At 38.6% G+C, this 18,585-nt stretch overlaps 1 protein-coding gene and 1 pseudogene across 2 annotated transcripts in view; one reads left to right on the plus strand and one right to left on the minus strand.

The window, feature by feature from the left end:
- DYM (dymeclin) overlaps positions 1–18,585 on the minus strand; it is a 392,231-nt gene that overhangs the window by 253,806 nt on the left and 119,840 nt on the right. The window lies entirely within an intron of this gene.
- Positions 949–1,448, plus strand: LOC138428165 (mitochondrial import inner membrane translocase subunit TIM14 pseudogene; annotated as a pseudogene).

Genomic DNA, 18,585 nt, shown 5'->3' on the forward strand with positions numbered 1-18,585 from the left:
TTAGTAAGGTACTGGTATGGATCAGTCGAAGTGCAAGAAACTAGATCAGACACTAATGAACCCAAAGACAATGAGACCCTATCCATGAAGTTTATAGTCAAAAGGAGAAACAAATATAGAAAAGAAAAGCAAATAAACTGTCATGAGTTTATGGGGAGACAAAGGATGACTCTGGAAGAAAAAATATTTCAGAAATCAGTGAAGAGAACTGACACTGGTTTACAGATATTTCAAGTTTACAAATAACCAAAGAAGGCATTCTACTTTCTTCCATGTTAAAAATTTTTTCATTTCTTTCTCATACTTTTTTGCTTTAAAAAATTCCTCAAGGTCCAAATCAGACTCATCTGTTCTAATAACGCAAAAAATAACTGCTTTTATAGTACTCTGATTACAATTCTCTTCAGTACTGTACTTATGAAAGTCTGGTTTTGATCATACTTACATATGTAAGATAAATCATTCAACATCTGAGTAATCCAAATCTATGCTCCAACAACTTTGTTGAAGAAGCTGAAGTTGACCGGTTCTATGAAGACCTACAACATCTTCTAGAACTAATATCGAAAAAAGATGTTGTTTTCATCACAGGGGACTGGAATGCAAAAATTGGAAGCCAAGAGATAGCTGGAATTAACAGGCAAGTTTGGCCTTGGTGTACAAAATGAAGCAGGCTAACAGAGTCTTGTCATTAGAAAATCCTGGTCATAGAAAATATCGTTTTCCAGCAACCCAAGAGATGACTCTACACATGGACATCACCAGACAGTCAATAACAAAATCAGACTAATCATGTTCTTTGCAGCCAAAGATGTAAAAGTCTATACAGTTAGCAAAAACAAGACCTGGAGGGGACTGTGGCTCAGATCATGTTATTACAACATTCAGGCTTATACTGCAAAAAGCAGGGAAAAGTCCTAGGGCGCCCTTGCCTAGGTGGTTTGTCAGTGCTGGTGGTGGCCGAATCGCTTTGTGAGAGAGGCATAAACTTGGTGGGCTGGGATGAACCACGCTCCTGGTGGAGGCACGGGAACCGAGCAGGTGCCATGGCCAGGACAGTGGTAGCAGCTGGACTGACCACTGCTGCTGCAGGATTTGCAGGTCGTTATGCTTTGCAAGCCAGGAAGCATATGGAGCCTCAAGCAAAACAAGTTTTTCAAAGTCTACCAAACTCTGCCTTCAGTGGTGGCTATTACAGAGGTGGGTTTGAACCCAAAATGACAAAACGGGAAGCAACATTAATACTAGGTGTAAGCCCTACTGCCAATGAAGCCAAAATAAGAGATGCTCATCGACGAATTATGCTTTTAAATCACCCAGACAAGGGAGGATCTCCTTATATAGCAGCCAAAATCAATGAAGCTAAAGATTTACTAGAAGGTCAAACTAAAAAATGAAGTAAACGTATGATGACTTCAAGTTCTTATTCTCTTATGCGCACCAGCTTTTTATAATAAAATGCCTCAAACCTACAAATTTTAGAAGTTATTTAGCACAAGCTAAATCAAAGCCTTGGTATAAATGTTTAAATTTTAGGATTTTAAATCAGATCATAGATTAGTGTTGTTCACTACTCATTTGACAAATAATTTGGTACCTATTTCAAGACAAAGTGAACCGTCTCTGCCCTAAAGGAATCTCCAATCTAATGGAAGACTGATAATTAAAATGTGATAAATACGATGATATTAGCACAGGTTTAGTAGGGACTCATCTCACTGGGAAGGAAGGCTCTTCAAGGTACGGAGGACTCCCTAGTCACTTAGAACCCTGAATTTTAAAGTGAGTTGAGCCACAACTTTAACCCAAGAAATTGATGTATGTATTTACCTCTTTGTCAGTGATAAATCTGAATTGTTTCAGATTTCGTACATTAAAAACTGTAAAAGCATGATAAAAAAATAAAAGTAGGGAAAACCACTAGGTCATTCAGGTACGACCTAAATCAAATCCCTTATGATTATACAGTAGAGGTGACTAATAGATTCAGGGATTAGGTCTGGTAGATAGAGTGCATGAAGAACCATGGACAGGTGTTTGTAACACTGTACAGGAAGCAGTGACCAAAGCCATTCCAAAGAAAAAGAAATGCAAGAAGGCAAAACAATTGTCTGAGGAAGCTTTACAAACAACTATGAAAAGAAGAGAAGCAGAAGGCAAGGGAGAAAGGGAAAGACATACCTAACTGGATGCAGAGTTCCAGAGAATAGCAAGGAGACACAAGAAGGTCTTTTTAAATGAACAAGGCAAAGACAAAGAGGAAAACAACACAATGGAAAAGACTACAGATCTCTTCAAGAAAACTGGAGGTATCAAGGGAACATTTCATGAAGAATGGTCATGATAAAGGACAGAAATGGTAAGATCCTAAAAGAAGCAGAAGAGATTAATAAGAGGTGGCAAGAATGCACAAAACTAAACAAAAAAGTCATAATGACGTGGATAACTATGATGGTGTGGTTGCTCACCTAGAGCCGGACATCTTGGAATGTAAAGTCAAGTGGGCCTTAGGGAGTATTACTAGGAACAAAGCTAGTGGACAGTGGACATGCTGGAATTTCAACTGAGCTATTTAAAATCCTAAATGATGATGCTGTTAAAGTGCTACTTTATGCAGCAAATTGTAGCAAATTCAGAAAACTCAGCAGGCCACAGAACCGGAAAAGGTCAGTTTTCATACTAATCCCAAAGATCCTCAATGCCAAAAAATGTTCCAACTACCATGTTGTTGTTCTTCAGTCACTAAGTCACCTCGGACTCTTTGCAACCCCATGAACTGCAACACTTCAGACTTCTCTGTCTTTCACTGTCTCCCTGAGTTTACTCAAAGTCAAATCCATTGAGTCAGTGATGCCATCCAACCATCTCATCCTCTGTCGCCCCTTCTCCTCCCGCCTTCAATCTTTCCCAGCATCAAGGTCTCTTCCAATGAGCCAGCTCTTCACATCAGGTAGCCAGTATTGGAGCTTCAGCTTCACCATCAGCCCTTCCAATGGACATTCACGGTTGATTTCCTTTAGGATTGATTGGTTTGATCTTCTTGCTGTCCAAGGGACTGCCAAGAGTCTCCTCCAGCACCACAGTTCAAAAGCATCAGTTCTTTGGTGATCAGCCTTCTTTATGGTCCAACTCTCACATCCATACACGACTACCGGAAAAACCAGAGCTTTGACTAAGTGGACCTTTGTTGGCAAAGTGATCTCTCTGCTTTTTAATACACTGTCTAGGTTTGTCATAGCTCTTCTTCCAAGGAGCAAGTGTCTCAGGTTCATGGCTGCAGTCACCATCTGCATTGATTTTAGAATCCAAGTAAATGAAATCTGACACTGTATCCACATTTTCCCCATCTATTTGCCATGAAGTGATAGGACCAGATGCCATGATCTTAGCTTTCTGAATGTTGAGTTTTAGGCCAGCTTTTTCATTCTCCTCTTTCACTTTTATCAAAAGGCTCTTTAGCTCCTCTTTACTTTCTGCCATTGAAGTGGTATCATCTGCACAACTAAGATTGTTGATATTTCTCCCAGCAATCTTATTCCAGCTTGTGATTCATCCAGCCTGGCATTTTGCATGATGTACTCTGCATATAAGTTAAATAAGCTGGATGACAATATACAGCCTTGACGTATTCCTTTCCCAATTTTGAATCAGTCATGACATTGTTCCATGTCTGGTTCTAACTGTTGCTTCTTGTCCTGCATACAAGTTTATGTATGTCAAGGCTGTATATTGTCACCCTGCTTATTTAACTTCTTTGCAGAGTACATGTCTCTTAAGAGTTTTCCCTGTCCTTCACTATCTCCCAGAGTTTGCTCAAATTCATGTCTACTGAGTCAGTGATGCTATCTAACCATCTCATCTTCTGCTCCCCTCTTCTCCTTTTGCCTTCAATCTTTCCCAGCATCAGAGTCTTTTCCAATAAGCCAGCTCTTCACATCAGTTTCACTAAAATGGAAGAAAGTAAAGAGGAACTGAAGAGCTTCTTGATGAGGGTGAAAGAGGAGAGTGAAATAGCTGACTAGATACTCAACATTCAAAAAACTAAGATCATGGCAACTGGTCCCATCACTTCATGGCAAACAGAAGCGGGGAAAAGTAGAAACAGAGACAGATTTCATTTTCTTGGGCTCCAAAATCATTGCGGACTGTGACTGCAGCCATGAAATTAAAAGAAGCTTGCTCCCTGGAAGGAAAGCTATGAGAAACCTAGATAGCAAAGATATCACTTTGCTCACATAGGTCTATATAGTCAAAGCTATGGTTTTTCCACTAGTCATAAAAGGATGTGAGAGTTGGACCATAAAGGCTGAGTGCGGAAGAACCAATGCTTTCACACTGTGATGCTACAGAAAACTCAGTTCTGAGTCCCTTAGACTGTAAGGAGATCAAACCAGTCAATCCAAAAGGAAATCAACCCTGACTATTCAAAGGAAGGACTGAAGCTGAAACTCCAATACCTTGGCCACCTGATGCAAAGAAACAACTCACTGGAAAAGATCCTGATGCTGAGAAAGACTGAAGGCAAAGGAGAAGGGGACAACATAGGATGAGATGGTTAGATAACAGCACTGACTCAGAGGTCATGAATTTGAGCAAACTCCAGGAGACAGGGAAGGACACATGAGCCTGGCATGCTCACATGACTTAGCAACTGAACATCACTGGACAATTATGTAACTTAGGCACAAGCCTTCCTGTGGTCTCCTTGATGGAAAAGAGCTACATCTTTTTCATGTTTTATATTCCTTAGAGGGCTTCAACTTATGAACTTAATTTGCTCCTTTACTTCAGCTTTACTTTCTTTAGTATTTCAGTTACTTGCCAAAGGTTATTTTTACAGTGTATAAGACAGAACTTATATTTTAAAAGTATATAAACAAAGGGGATTTTATATTTGGTATTTAAAGGGAAAGCATGCTATTTTTAAATGTCTAAATATAGGTCTCAAAAATTGGCTTTAGTCCTACATTTCAAATTATAATACTTTAACTGTGAGGAGGATACTAGGAAACAGCTATTTTCAGACACTAGAGGCAGGACTGTAAATGGGCCCCATTTTTAAGAAGAGAAATTAAGTAATGTGCATCACAAGCATTAGCAGTGTGCAGATTATTTGGCCTAACAAGTCCAACTCTACCGTTTATTCTAAAGAATGAATACAGGGACTTCCCTGGAGGTCCACTGGTTAAGAATCCACGTTCCAGTGAGTGGAACAAGGCTTCTATCCCTGGCTGCGGAACTAAGATCCCACATGCTGCGGAGCCCCTAAGCCCGTACACCACAATTCGAGAGCTTGAGTGCTCTAGAGCACATGTGCTGCAGCAAGCTAAGCCCACGCCACAACTAGAGAAAGCCTGTGTGCCACACAAAGACTGAACACAGCCAAAAAAAAAAAAAAAAGAACGAATACAAAGATCAAATAGAGAGCTAGCCATCTTAAAGCTCAATGAAAACATATATACTTAAATATTAAATAAGAAGGAACTGGCTGAATTAATTGTGACATATTCATCAACACAAGAGAAAACCAAGCCTGTGGTTAGAAAGCCAGGCGTATCACCCAGAATGTCAACAAAATTAACATTTTCCCAGTAGACTGTCACCTAGTTTTTAATATCTAAACTTCCTAGAACATGTCACTCAGTTTAATCCTTTTCAACTAGTGTTTATAAAATAATCTTTTATATTTATACCTCCAAAACTCAAAACATTAAAAAAAAATAATGTATTGGGAGGGAGGGAATCAAATTTCATTACAAAGGTAATTGGTATGACAGAATCACTGACATTTTGAAACTGAACTGAGTGCTAAAAAAAAAAAATAAAGAAGACGAATGTCTCAGATGTTATTGATAACTAAGAGGGCATCTCAGTGTCATGCCCTGTGAGAGACATTCTCCACCACTGGGCACATATATTAAATGTGTTTTCTAAGACCTTTCACAATGAGCCCTTGATTTTGCTAAGTGTTATACAGTAAGAGGCAAAAGCTGAAAAGGTTGTAAACAAGAAAGAGGGAAAAAAATGACTAAACAGAAGAGAAAAAATTATTATTTAAGTCATTACTTTGATCAGGAAGCCATGCTTTAAGCATTTTATATAAAAACACACTAGTTTGTTAAACACTGGCATTTAGTGTACTTTTAAAAATGGGTTGAATATTTTGAGTTATTATATATACAATTTTTAAAATTTAAAATAATGGTAGATATGTTCTAGATTAGTATTTTTGGCAGAATCTCTGATTTTCATGAATTGATTACTGATATTAAGTGGTAGATACCTGCAATGCTTAACTATTTTGGAGAGCCAGTTGTTATGGTTTGACTACAAAGGAACACAGGGAGACTTTTTAAGACAATGGAAATGTTCAATATCTTATGGTTATGCTGCTGCTAAGTCACTTCAGTCGTGTCCGACTCTGTGCGACCCCATAGACGGCAGCCCATCAGGCTCCCCCGTCCCTGGGATTCTCCAGGCAAGAACACTGGAGTGGGTTGCCATTTCCTTCTCCAATGCATAAAAATGAAAGTGAAGTTGCTCAGTCGTGCCCGACTCTCAGTGACCCCATGGACTGCAGCCCACCAGGCTCCTCTGTCCATGGGATTTTCCAGGCAAGAGTACTAGAGTGGGGGGCCATTGCCTTCTCATGGTGGTTAGTATATGACTATATGTATTCATTAAACAGAAGGTAAATTTTACTGTATATAAATTATCTCTCAATAAACACAACTCCATCCTTTCCTTCTCCAAAAACATGTTGTGCATGGATATGGAACAAAGTGAACTCTCATATACTCTAGTGAGAGTGTAATAGGTGAAAACAATTTGGAAAACTGTTTAATTGTACCCACTATAGGTGAATGGTGCACAGCTAGGACCCAGCAATTTGCCTAATTATTATACTCAATAAAATGCTTACATATGTGCAAAGACATGTACAAAGATGTACACAGCATTATTTTAATAGGCAAAAGTTGGAAATAATCAAATACTTATTACAGTATGAAAGAGAAATACAATATGAGATAGTCTTAAGATGGACTAATACAAAAATCATCAAACTATGCCTCATGAAAAAACATAAATGAATTTTACAAACCAAAGACAGAAAAGAATATATATGATAGTCATAGCATATGATTCCATCAATATAAAGTTCAAAATTAATCTATGGTGCTACAAGTCACAGCAGCGGTTTCCCCTGCAGCTGGGAGAGGAGAGCTATTAGGAGAGTACATGGGAGGAGTTTCCGGGGTGCTGGGAATACTGGTCCTGACTGGTAATCCAGTAATTACATGTATGTTCATTCATTTTTGATAATGAACTGAACTATATACTAATTTTACATTTTTCTATATGTTAAATTAAAATGCATACCGCTAAAAAAAAACACAGTAGGCATTCCCTTTTGTAAGATAAGTGTAAGTATATACCATAACGCTTAGAGTGGTTACCTCTGATTACTGGTACTAAATGTGACTTGCCTTTCTTATTAGAATGTTTTGATTTCTAAAATAATGTAGTAAAAGAAACCATGAAATTTGAAAAAGTTTACATGATATCTTTAGAACAGTATTTCTTAAAAGAAATATACTAAAATATTAGTTTATTGATGAAAACATACCCTATTTATTAAAGGGCCCACCCAGTCCTCAAGTATCTCTCTTTCTATGTAATCAGCCTATATTAAGGAAACTTTCATTAGCAATTCTTTTTTTCATTTTAAAATGAATATAAAACAGCAACATACACAATCTTGAACTACAGCCAATCATACTATAGTGCTAGGAAAGGGGAAAGGGTGGTGAGAAGGTCACTAATATTTTCACTTTTTTACATATGTTCACATTTAAAGCACTCTTAAAATATCTGGTGACTGTTAGTTCCTAAAACAGTTCTGAGTCAAATTCAATTTTCCTAACACAAAACAACATGATATTACTACCCCCAGCCTGTCTCCCAAAAGGAATGCTTTGACCATCTCAGAAAAGAGAAAAAAACACACTATAAAAGAACAGAGGAAAATGTTTTAGAAACTCATAGCACACTAAAACATTTTATCTACCTTTGTAGTTTGAAATCTGTCAGAATCTCTGATTTGTAATCCAGTATAATATAAGCCATATGAAACTTTAAAAGTCTTACTCTTTTAAGAGTAGAAAATAGAACTATTAAAGAAAAATTGAAAAAAAAATCTGCTGAAATAATTCAGTACTTATGAAGATAACACCTGTTTTCAAAAAGGAAAAACAATGAAAGATAACAGAATTCATTTGTTTAAGTAAAACTCGAGAATCACACCTCGAAATAAACATTTATGAGAACCTAAGATGAGCCAGGTGGGAATCCTAAAGTGTAGAGAATGAAAGGAAACACAATGAATAAGAAACCTAGTGTCCTCTGAGCTAAATCCTATCTCATATTCCCATGCAAATAACTATGATCCAGGAAATAAGAAAGGGGCATTGTGCCTGTGTGCTCAGAGGACAGACAGTCCTTCCTTGAACAGGCCCGTATCTGATTCCCCAGTAACTTCATTCCATCTGTCCCAGGGCTTGCCTCTAAAGCAGAGTTTCCCCATACTGATGAAGCGAGAGATGGTTAAGATTTTTAACTTTTTAAAAATCTTCAGAGTTATGTACATTAGAAATATATAAACTAGGATATCAATCACATAATTTTCAAGGACTTTACCATTTAATGTAAGGATAGAGTAAATAATGTGCTTAAATTTTTGAAAAAGTGAAGTAAGTAAATTGGAATTCAATCTGTACTCAGATAAGACAAAGTCATGGTGGTTGCATGGATGTGGGTGAAGTTGGGAGAAATATTCCTGTAGGGAAACAGGACAAGCCCTCATATCACAGTTCTAAGCATCTGGCAGTGTATAGTTTCACAAGAGTTCCCCTCTTTCAACCAAAAAAGCCCTGGTCCCAAAATATTTTTCAATGATACATGGTCTGTAACCCCTCAACACCCTGGCCACCCTTTCATCTACTGGCAGTGAGGCATCTCCAACAAAACATAAAATATAGGTATGTGTGTTAGTGATGGAAGAGAAACGCTAAGTACCTTTCAACCAAATACAACCAAATACAACCTCCTTCAGCTGAATGTACTACATCCAACAGTACTGTTTGTCACCCATGTTAAAATTATAGGTCCTTATCAGGGCTATAAATTTCATTGTTAACTACAAACGCCTTCTGTCTCTTACACACGGCTGTACTACTGCATGCCCTTGGCTGGCATGACTGTCTTCCCTGCCAACTGTGGGATGCTTGAGATGAATGTCTCCCTTCTACACTGTGGTTTCTCTGCACCCTGACAATGTAGTTTGTTATATTACACCAAGTAGGAAAATGAGTAATTGTTAATTTTTCATTTTTGTAGACTGAATTTACCTTTACTGTAAAAACATTTATATGAAATCATTTTCTCCAAATAAAGATCAAGATTGAAGTGTGAATTATGCAAGAGATTTTGTCCAAAACTATATTAATAAGTTTACTAACTTAAACAGTATTAATAACCAAAAAGAATCAATTTGGAATCCACAAATAAATTTCTAATAATAAAATCCTCTGGGAGTTGGTGATGGACAGGGAAGCCTGGCGTGCTGCAGTCTATGGGGTCTCAAAGAGTCGGACACAACTGAGTGACTGGACTGAAATTAAGTGACTGGACTGAAATTAGCATCCAACTTTGCCTTGTGAAAGAGTAAATATAAACCAAAAGACTATAATAAAGTATGTAGAACAGATTTATTCCCACCTCAGTAACAATCATTTTTTCCATATAGGTCTCCAGCTGTTACTCCTCTGGGCATTAAAACTGAGAGTCTATGAGTAACTATTACTCTTTGGTTGAAAGTGACATTCAAGAAAAGATGAGAAGTATTTCTTCCAAAATTTTGACTATTTTAAAATGAATTTTTAAATGCCTTAAAGGCAGCAACAGCTGCTTTTAAAGCTTAGAAGGGACTAGGAAACTAGAATCTATGAAATGAGAGGACTTTCATAAATAGCTGAAAAACAGAAAACCAAATAATAAACCTAAAAAGTTCCCAAGACCTAAATGATCCCCAAATGAAAGCTGGAGGTAGCAAATACAAATAAGAGTGAACACTATACATCATATGGTCTGAAAGTACTCATGAGACTGAAGAAATATCCCTAGAACATTCAATACAATCCAGTTAGCAGTCCATAAACACATACTAACATGAGTAGTCTCCAGAGTGGGTAGGGAGAGAAAATATCAGAACTTCATGTTTCATCTAAGAAATATGAAGACACTAAGCCTTAGTACACATGCCCTGAGTGGGATTTTTGCAGCGTAAGGAGACTTACTGAGATCTAGTGTGCTTGATTATACGTCTAGTTTAACTAAACTGACTCGTGTACAAATATATTTTAATAATAATGGAACCAGGGAGTTCTCTGGTGGTCCAGTGGTTAGGACTTAGCACTTTCACTGCCAAGGGAACTAAGATTCCACAAACCTTGCAGCATGGCCAAAAAAAAAAAAAATTTTTTTTAATGCAATTCTAAAACTGTTTTAGACTTTCCCATAGCTCTCTCCCCATCATCTCCAGAACTCACATATTTCATCAGAAAAAATCCTCAATATTTTCAAGCTCAACCTCTTTGCCCCTGATCTAACAGAAACCTGGGTGTCCCCCAAGGACAGCTCTTTCTCTGGAGCTTTTGTAAGTGGGGATGTGCTTTTCTCTCCCCACAACCCACGTACCACAGAGAACCATTACAGCTTCCAAACCATTTCTCCTGACATCCCAGGTGCTCTGAAATATCCCATCAGGCCACATAACTCATCAACAATTCTTCCTGCAGTCATCTATAGATAGCGTTGTCACTCCTGCTTTTTTCCTTAGCTGAGCGCCTGGTTCACTGTCTGCCCCTCCACACTGTCCAGTCCTCATTTTAAAATTCCCTCATGGTCCAGTGGCTAAGACTTCACCTTCCAATAATGGGGGTGTGGGTTTGATCCCTGGTCAGGGAGCTAGGATCCCACATGCCCTGCAGCCAAAAAACCACACCATAAAACAGAAGCAATATTGTAACAAATTCAAAAAGGACTTTAAAAATGGTCCATAACAAAAAATCTTTAATAAAAATACCAACACACTCACAGTTAAGCCAATATGGTTGTCAAGGCCTTGATCTGCTTGTTCGCTTTCTCTAACCTACCCCAACTACCCACTCCCATGGGCATGCCCTAGTTACACGTTCTCTTTGCTAATGACTGTACTACCACCCCAATTCTGAATTCATATACTCCACTCTGAATGCCGCCTCCCAGATTTCCAGGACATCTCCTCTGATATCCAATTCCAACAATGTCTGACCTGGTCAGCCCTCTCTACCCCTCTGTCTTTGTCCACCACCAACCCCATGTCCTCACTCCTTCCTAACCCAGTTCGGACTCGGGGGACCAGACTAGGATCACTCCCTTGCAGACTCCTTCCCGACTCCCTCACACTCCTGCTTTCCTCCATTGTATCTGCCAAGCAGAACCCCAGCCTTGACTCAATCCAATTCTCCACCAACTCCACGTTCCAAAGCGGCTATACACAACTGAAGAACAACAATACAACCATTCCAATTGCGTTTAAGTTCCTCCCTGTGGATTTCAAGTGGGCTGTCAGCTCTGTCCAGCATCCTATTACGTTTCTTTGGTGTCCATTTCCTTAACTCTTCTACAGCTCTCATTTTGTAAACTTCCAAAACCAACCCCCAAACTTCATGCTCAACTGACTCTCAATAGAGTCTATCAGATAACTACCCTGTATTTCCATTTTAAAATCCACAAACACATCTGTGTCAGTGTGTACATACTCTGCCTTCACTCCTGTTTAAAGGAATAAGAATTTTTCCATCTCTACTAAAATGTAAGTTCTATAAGTGCAAGCATTTAGTAATATTTATAGAACTGAAATGGATCATTCCTATCACAGTATATAAACATGTTGTGCCATTTTCCCAACCAAAAATAAACAAAAAAACTTCCGTAAAACCCATGCCCCCTTTCAGTTGCTGCCTTGTTTTTCTTCACATTCTCTGACTCCCATTCTCCTCTCAACCCACCCTAACTAGTTTTCCACCTAACTGATTCTTGACAAAGTACCAATAAATTCCATCTTACTACATTTCAACAGTCAATTCTAAGGCTTCACCTTAATCAACCTTTCACTTAACTATGGATAAAATTTATTGCACCTATGTTATATTTCAAACATTAGAAAACTTCAGTGAAAGGATCTCACAGATGAGACAATAGGAAAGAGAATGAGTGAACTGGAAGATAATCTGAAGAAATTACTCAATTCAGAAAGACAAATGAAATTCTAAGAGAGATTAAGGATATGAAGACTTTGAAGACATCAGAGAAATATTAGAAGTAAAAAGAACAACAGACAAATCCCTTAGCGGTCCCATGGTTAGTACTCTGGACTTGCACTACCAGGGCCCAAGTTCAATCCGTGGTCAGAGCACTACGATCCCACAAACCATGCAGTGCAGCCCCCCAAAAAAGAATAGCAGAGACAGAAAAATAACAAAACAGCAGATCACAAAAGCTACCAGAAAGTAGAAATTCAATGCCCTCCATCACTCCCTAAGGTCACAAAACTAGCGGGCTTAAATCTAAGTTTCAGGCTTTTTTACAGTGTTATCACATAACTGACAGAAGAGAGGAAGAAAAATCCAGTCGGCTAAGAAATTCCACTAGACTCAAACCATACACATGTTATTCCTGCAACAGGTAGGCTAAACGTTCTGGAGATCATCCATGATGTGCCAGAAATAAGCAAGGTCAGAAAACAAACATGATATTTTTTCCTGGACCATTAACTTTACACTAAGATTTTTTAGAAAGTTAATTAAAGTCACTGGACTGTCGTGTAATCCCATCTTAATAGTAATAAATGTAGATATGATTACTTAAGTAGAACGTAAATGTACATTAATTTATAAAACATGAAACCTGAACACTGTCAAATGGTTCCTGACAAACTCCTGGATCTTTAAGGCTATTACTCATTTGCCTCAGCTGTTACAGGCTGCCTGAGAAAGCACTGTTAATGGCTCTAACAGTTTTCTCCATAATGCATAAATTACTATGGTTGACAGAATTCAACAACAAAAAAAGATTACTTACATAATTCACTGTTTTGTTGTTTCTTTTACTCTGAACATAAATGCTGTATTTTGTGAAGAGTGTAACAAAAATGCTGGGGAACTGAAGATAAAACTGGTATGCGGAGAGGGAGAAGCACTAGGTTCTATTCTATCTCATCACACTTTTCTGGTCTCTACGAGACTATTCTGATAACTCCTACAAATAATCTGTCCTAGAAAGCTAGTTTATTACATTACCTTGTCTCATACACCATACACTGTCAACCAAGTATAAGTCAGGATTAGGGAAAGTTACAAGTAACAGACCTGTATTAATTATGGCCTCAACAGAAGTCCAAAAGTAGGTGTAGCAGAGCTAGCACACTACTCCATGATATTCCAAAGCCGGTTCCTTTTCTCCTGTGTTCCACTGTGTACTATCTCCACTTCTAAATTTACTCAGGATACAATATGGCTAATCCAGCTCTAGCCATTATATTTTCATTCAAGTCAACAGATAAGAGATGGTGACACCCACTTCCTTTAAGAACTCTGATCTTCACGTTTGCCTATACCACTGCTCCTTACCTTGCCTTGGCTGAACTACAGACCACATACATACACGGTTTCAAAGAGGCCTAGAAATATGATCTATTCTTGGCATCCATGTAGTCAGATAAGATGGGAGGAGACCAATCAGCAGTCATTATCATGCCACATTTGAATATATCTTTTGAAGTGTCCCCAAAATATATCCTCCTAAGATGATGGAACAGCTAATTGGCTTTTGGGCTTCCCTGGTGGCGCAGAGGTTAAAGCGTCTGCCTGCAATGAGGGAGACCTGGGTTTGATCCCTGGGTCGGGAAGATCCCCTGGGGAAGGAAATGGCAACCCACTCCAGCATTCTTGCCTGGAGAATCCATGGATGGAGGAGCTTGGTGGGCTACAGTCCATGGGTCGCAAAGAGTCAGACATGACTGAGTGGTTTGATATATACCCTGTCTTTTGAGTCCTTTCTTTACCCTCACTCAGGGAAACTGTGCCCAGATAAACCAGTGACCTCCATTAGCAACACGAGAACTGGCAGAAGTATTGGGACCCTGACATCTTCCCTTTGAATACTAGCAACCGGATACCTCAAAACATGTGCTATTAATCATACAGCCAAAAGAAGGAAGTAATTTTAGCTGCTTTACAGCAAAAATTTGCCTGCTCTCCTGATTTGACCAAATAAGGAAATGAAATTAATAAAAGTAACAGCTTGAATTTAAACTGCACCTTTATTAGGACTCAAACTTTTCAAGTATATAGTAATTTTATTTTCATAACCTTAATGACAAGATAAACTTAATATTTGCATATTTTAAATACCTATTTTAATATCTAGTTTGTTATATGTATAACATATGTCTATGTATATGTCTATACAAGGACAAGGAAAAGAATGAAAAAATGGAAATAACTGATTAATTATAGTGGGAGAATTATAGCTAATCTTATTTTTTAAAATTTTCATAACATTGAGTGCCCCTGTGCCATAATGTTTAAGACTATGAACACACACATGTTTCTCACATTCACAGAGCATACAGTGTGGAGAAAGATAGCCACACATGATATCTATGAGCTGTGTGACTTGATGAAAATTATATAACCTCTGTAAAATAAGTATCACAGATCTGGACATCTAGTATCTTTTTGCTCTCATTTCCACACACTCTCCCCATCTATGATCTGTAGTACAGGCAGCTAGAAACCTGTGAACTCTATTTTCCAAACTTCTCTGCCTGCTGGCTTCAGTCAGAGCAGACAATAGAAGACACCGGGTCGGGGGAGAAGGGGTGAGAAGTCCAAAGCAGTGAAAGCACGGGGGATTAACCCCTGGACCGACAGACAATTCTTGGCAAAACTATTTTACTTTTAGAAATATCTGTGGAACAATTTATACTTTGGAATAATTACGACTGAAATAAAACCTTTCTTAAAGCTAATATCTGTTCATCTGTGTACACTTTGTAGAATAAACTGAGGGTTAGAAACTAACTTCAAAGAGGCATAGGAAGTATTATTAGAATGAGTTTTGAAAAGACAGGTTTAAAAATTTTCAACATTTACCCCTTAATCTGCAGCATCGGAAGCCACAGAGACTTTAACACCCGTCAGACTATGAAAATGCACGGTCTATCACTTGTGACATGCGGAATCGCAAAATTAGCTCCAATTTGGCTTGCTTTTGCACCTCTCGGGTTTCCCTGGTAGCTCAGCTGGTGAAGAATCTGGCTGCGATGTGGGAGACCTGGGTTCGATCCCTGGGTTGGCAAAATTCCCTGGAGAAGGGAAAAGATACCCACTCCAGTATTCTGGCCTAGAGAATTCCATGGGCTGTACAGTCCATGGGGTCGCAAAGAGTCTGACATGACTGGGTGACTTTCACTTTCACTTTGCACCACTCAAATGGCCTGAAAAATGGTACTGCTAGCTAGCAAGGTTTTCAAACTGAAGTTACGGTTAAAGATGCTAAGATCCTGGATCTGTGATTCTCTTCCCTTTTTATAACCTAAAAAAGGGGGGGAGGAGAATTTTCTTAATTTTCTAAGGGGAAAGGCTAAAGGAACATGAAACATGTAAGATAAAAATATGTAACGTGTTTGGAAAACTAGAGGAATTGATACAGGTGGGGCTGGGGAAGATGAGGCAGGCAAACTATAGCTAGTATTTATTATCAGTATTTACCATGTTCTAGACATATATTCACTACTTGTCATATGTTATTTATATGTAACAAAAGCCGACAGGTAAAGATATTCTAAATCCTACTTTTAAAAAGATTTTTATTTATTTATTTATTTATTTATGGCTGTGCTGGGTCTTCCTTGCTGCACAGACTTTTTTCTAGTTGTGGCAAGCAGGGGCCTACTCTTCTTTGCAGTGCACGGGATTCTTACCACGGTGGCCTCTCTTGTTGAAGAGGATGGGCTCCAGGGTGCGGGGGCTTCAGCATTTGTGGCTCCTGGGCTCTAGAGCACAGGTTCAGTAGTTGCAGCACATGGGTTTAGCTGCTCCACGGCATGTGGGCTCTTCCCTGATGAGGGATGGAACCTGTGTCTCCTGCATTGGCAGGGAGATTCTTTACCACTGAGCCACCAGGGAAGTCCTAAGTTCCACCTTTAAAACCAGAAAATTAGGATTTAGAGAAGTTAAATAAAGTAACAAAACTGGAGCCCGGTTTCCAGGTCAGACCTATCTGATGCCAAAAGCTATCCGCGATCTGGTGAGGATGGCTAACCACTGCTCTCTCCCTCCTTTCTTTTGTTTAGCCTCTGTCAAGTATGGGACCCCCATGGCCTTGCAGAATTGATTCCGGAGGCTGCTGGCCAACACGATGAATGGTACCTCCCTCTCTCTCTCCACCACTGCATCCAATTGGATTTAATGGGTCTTCAAGGATCACAGTCTGGCAAAGTACAAGAGAAAAATGAAGAGGCATTTATCAAATCCTGAAAGGAATCATGATTCCATTTTCACCAATGGGAAAGGACCTGGAGAAGATACAAAACTGTCACAAAGTTATAGAGCTAATTAGCTGGCAGTAAGGGTGTGAGTCCAGGTCTGGCCACACAACCATATTCTTTAAAAACTTAGCTAGAAATTCTTGAAGGATTAGAAGTTAGGAGATAACTTTTTAATGGACAAACTGAAATTTACAACACTAATCCATCATCCACGACTAAGGTCCGTCTAGTCAAGGCTATGGTTTTTCCAGTGGTCATGTATGGATGTGAAAGTTGGACTGTGAAGAAGGCTGAGCGCTGAAGAATTGATGCTTTTGAACTGTGGTGTTGGAGAAGACTCTTGAGAGTCCCTTGGACTGCGAGATCCAACCAGCCCATTCTGAAGATCAACCCTGGGATTTCTTTGGAAGGAATGATGCTAAAGCTGAAGCTCCAGTACTTTGGCCACCTCATGGGAAGAGTTGACTCATTGGAAAAGACTCTGATGCTGGGAGGGATTGGGGGCAGGAGGAGAAGGGGACGACCAAGGATGAGATGGCTGGATGGCATCACGGACTCGAAGGACATGAGTCTGAGTGAACTCCGGGAGATGGTGATGGACAGGGAGGCCTGGTGTGCTGCGATTCATGGGGTCGCAAAGAGTCGGACACGACTGAGTGACTGAACTGAACTGAACTGACTGAATCCATCATCACAGTGATTCTATTTTTTCCCAAACATTTTATTATAAAGATGGTTAAACATCCAGAAAAGTTGAAAGAATTATATATATACTAAAAACCTATATACTAACCATCTAGATTTTACATCAACATTTTGCTTTATTTAAGATAACATCCCTATTCATCTATGCATCCCCATATTCCCCATCAATGTAGCTTATTTTATGCATTTCAAAGTAAGGTGCAGAAACATTTTAAGAGGGAAGTTTTTGAATCCTAACTCTAGACTTTATATTATTATTTATTCATGTAAAAATGGTCTCAAAATTATACCAACTATAATTTATGGGGGTTTTTACTACCATTCACAAATTCTCTCAGCAAGTAATCTTGAATAAATCTAATCTTTTTATTTACTCCAAACGTCCATGCTGAAATCAATGTAAATTTTAAAGCAGCTGCTTAATGAAAGTTGTACTCACTGACTGTGATAGAATTTAACAGTTTTAAGGCAAATCTGCTCTAATTGCTTCATTTTTCAAATAAGATTTACATTCCCCAAAATTAGAATTCTGTGACTTTAGTATTCTTATGTTTAAAGTATCATTAATATGTTAAATTCCACAATAAAATAAATTATGTTAGCAGATTCTCAAAAACAGATTAAATCACTGATGTCAAACAAGTAACACTGACAGCAAGTCTTAGAAATTTATTCCTAAGATTTCATTTGAAATTGATTGCATTATTCTGATTTCCTCCTGGTGAATATGAATGAACTGATTCCCAAACTATCTGTAGCATAAAAGAAGCTTCAGTCCTCCCTTCAAATCAGTGAAGAACAAAATGAGAACAGAGGGCTGGCATACTGACTTTTCAACACCATCTCTGGAAACTGGTTTAGGAGTGATTTCCAGCAAATTACAGGATAAAAGATAACAAGTCAATACTATTATTTTGACATTTTCAATGAGTATCATTTAATAAACATTTTTTAAAACTCTAAAATCTGAAATAATACTTTAAAATTTTTACTCATTAATTTGTTGGCTGTGCTGGGTCTTCATTGCTGCAAAACAGCTTTTTTTAGTTGTGGCAAGTGGGGGCTATTTTTTGTTTCAGGGTGCAGGCTCAGTAGTTGTGGTGCAGGGGCTTAGCTGCCCCACATCATGTGGAATCGTTTGAGACCCAAGGTTGAACCCGTGTCCCCTGAACTGGCAAGGCAGATTCTTAACCACTGGACTATCAAACAAGTCCCTAAAATAATAC

This window comes from Ovis canadensis, chromosome 23, assembly GCF_042477335.2.
Source record: "Ovis canadensis isolate MfBH-ARS-UI-01 breed Bighorn chromosome 23, ARS-UI_OviCan_v2, whole genome shotgun sequence".
NCBI classification, from domain to species: domain Eukaryota; kingdom Metazoa; phylum Chordata; class Mammalia; order Artiodactyla; family Bovidae; genus Ovis; species Ovis canadensis.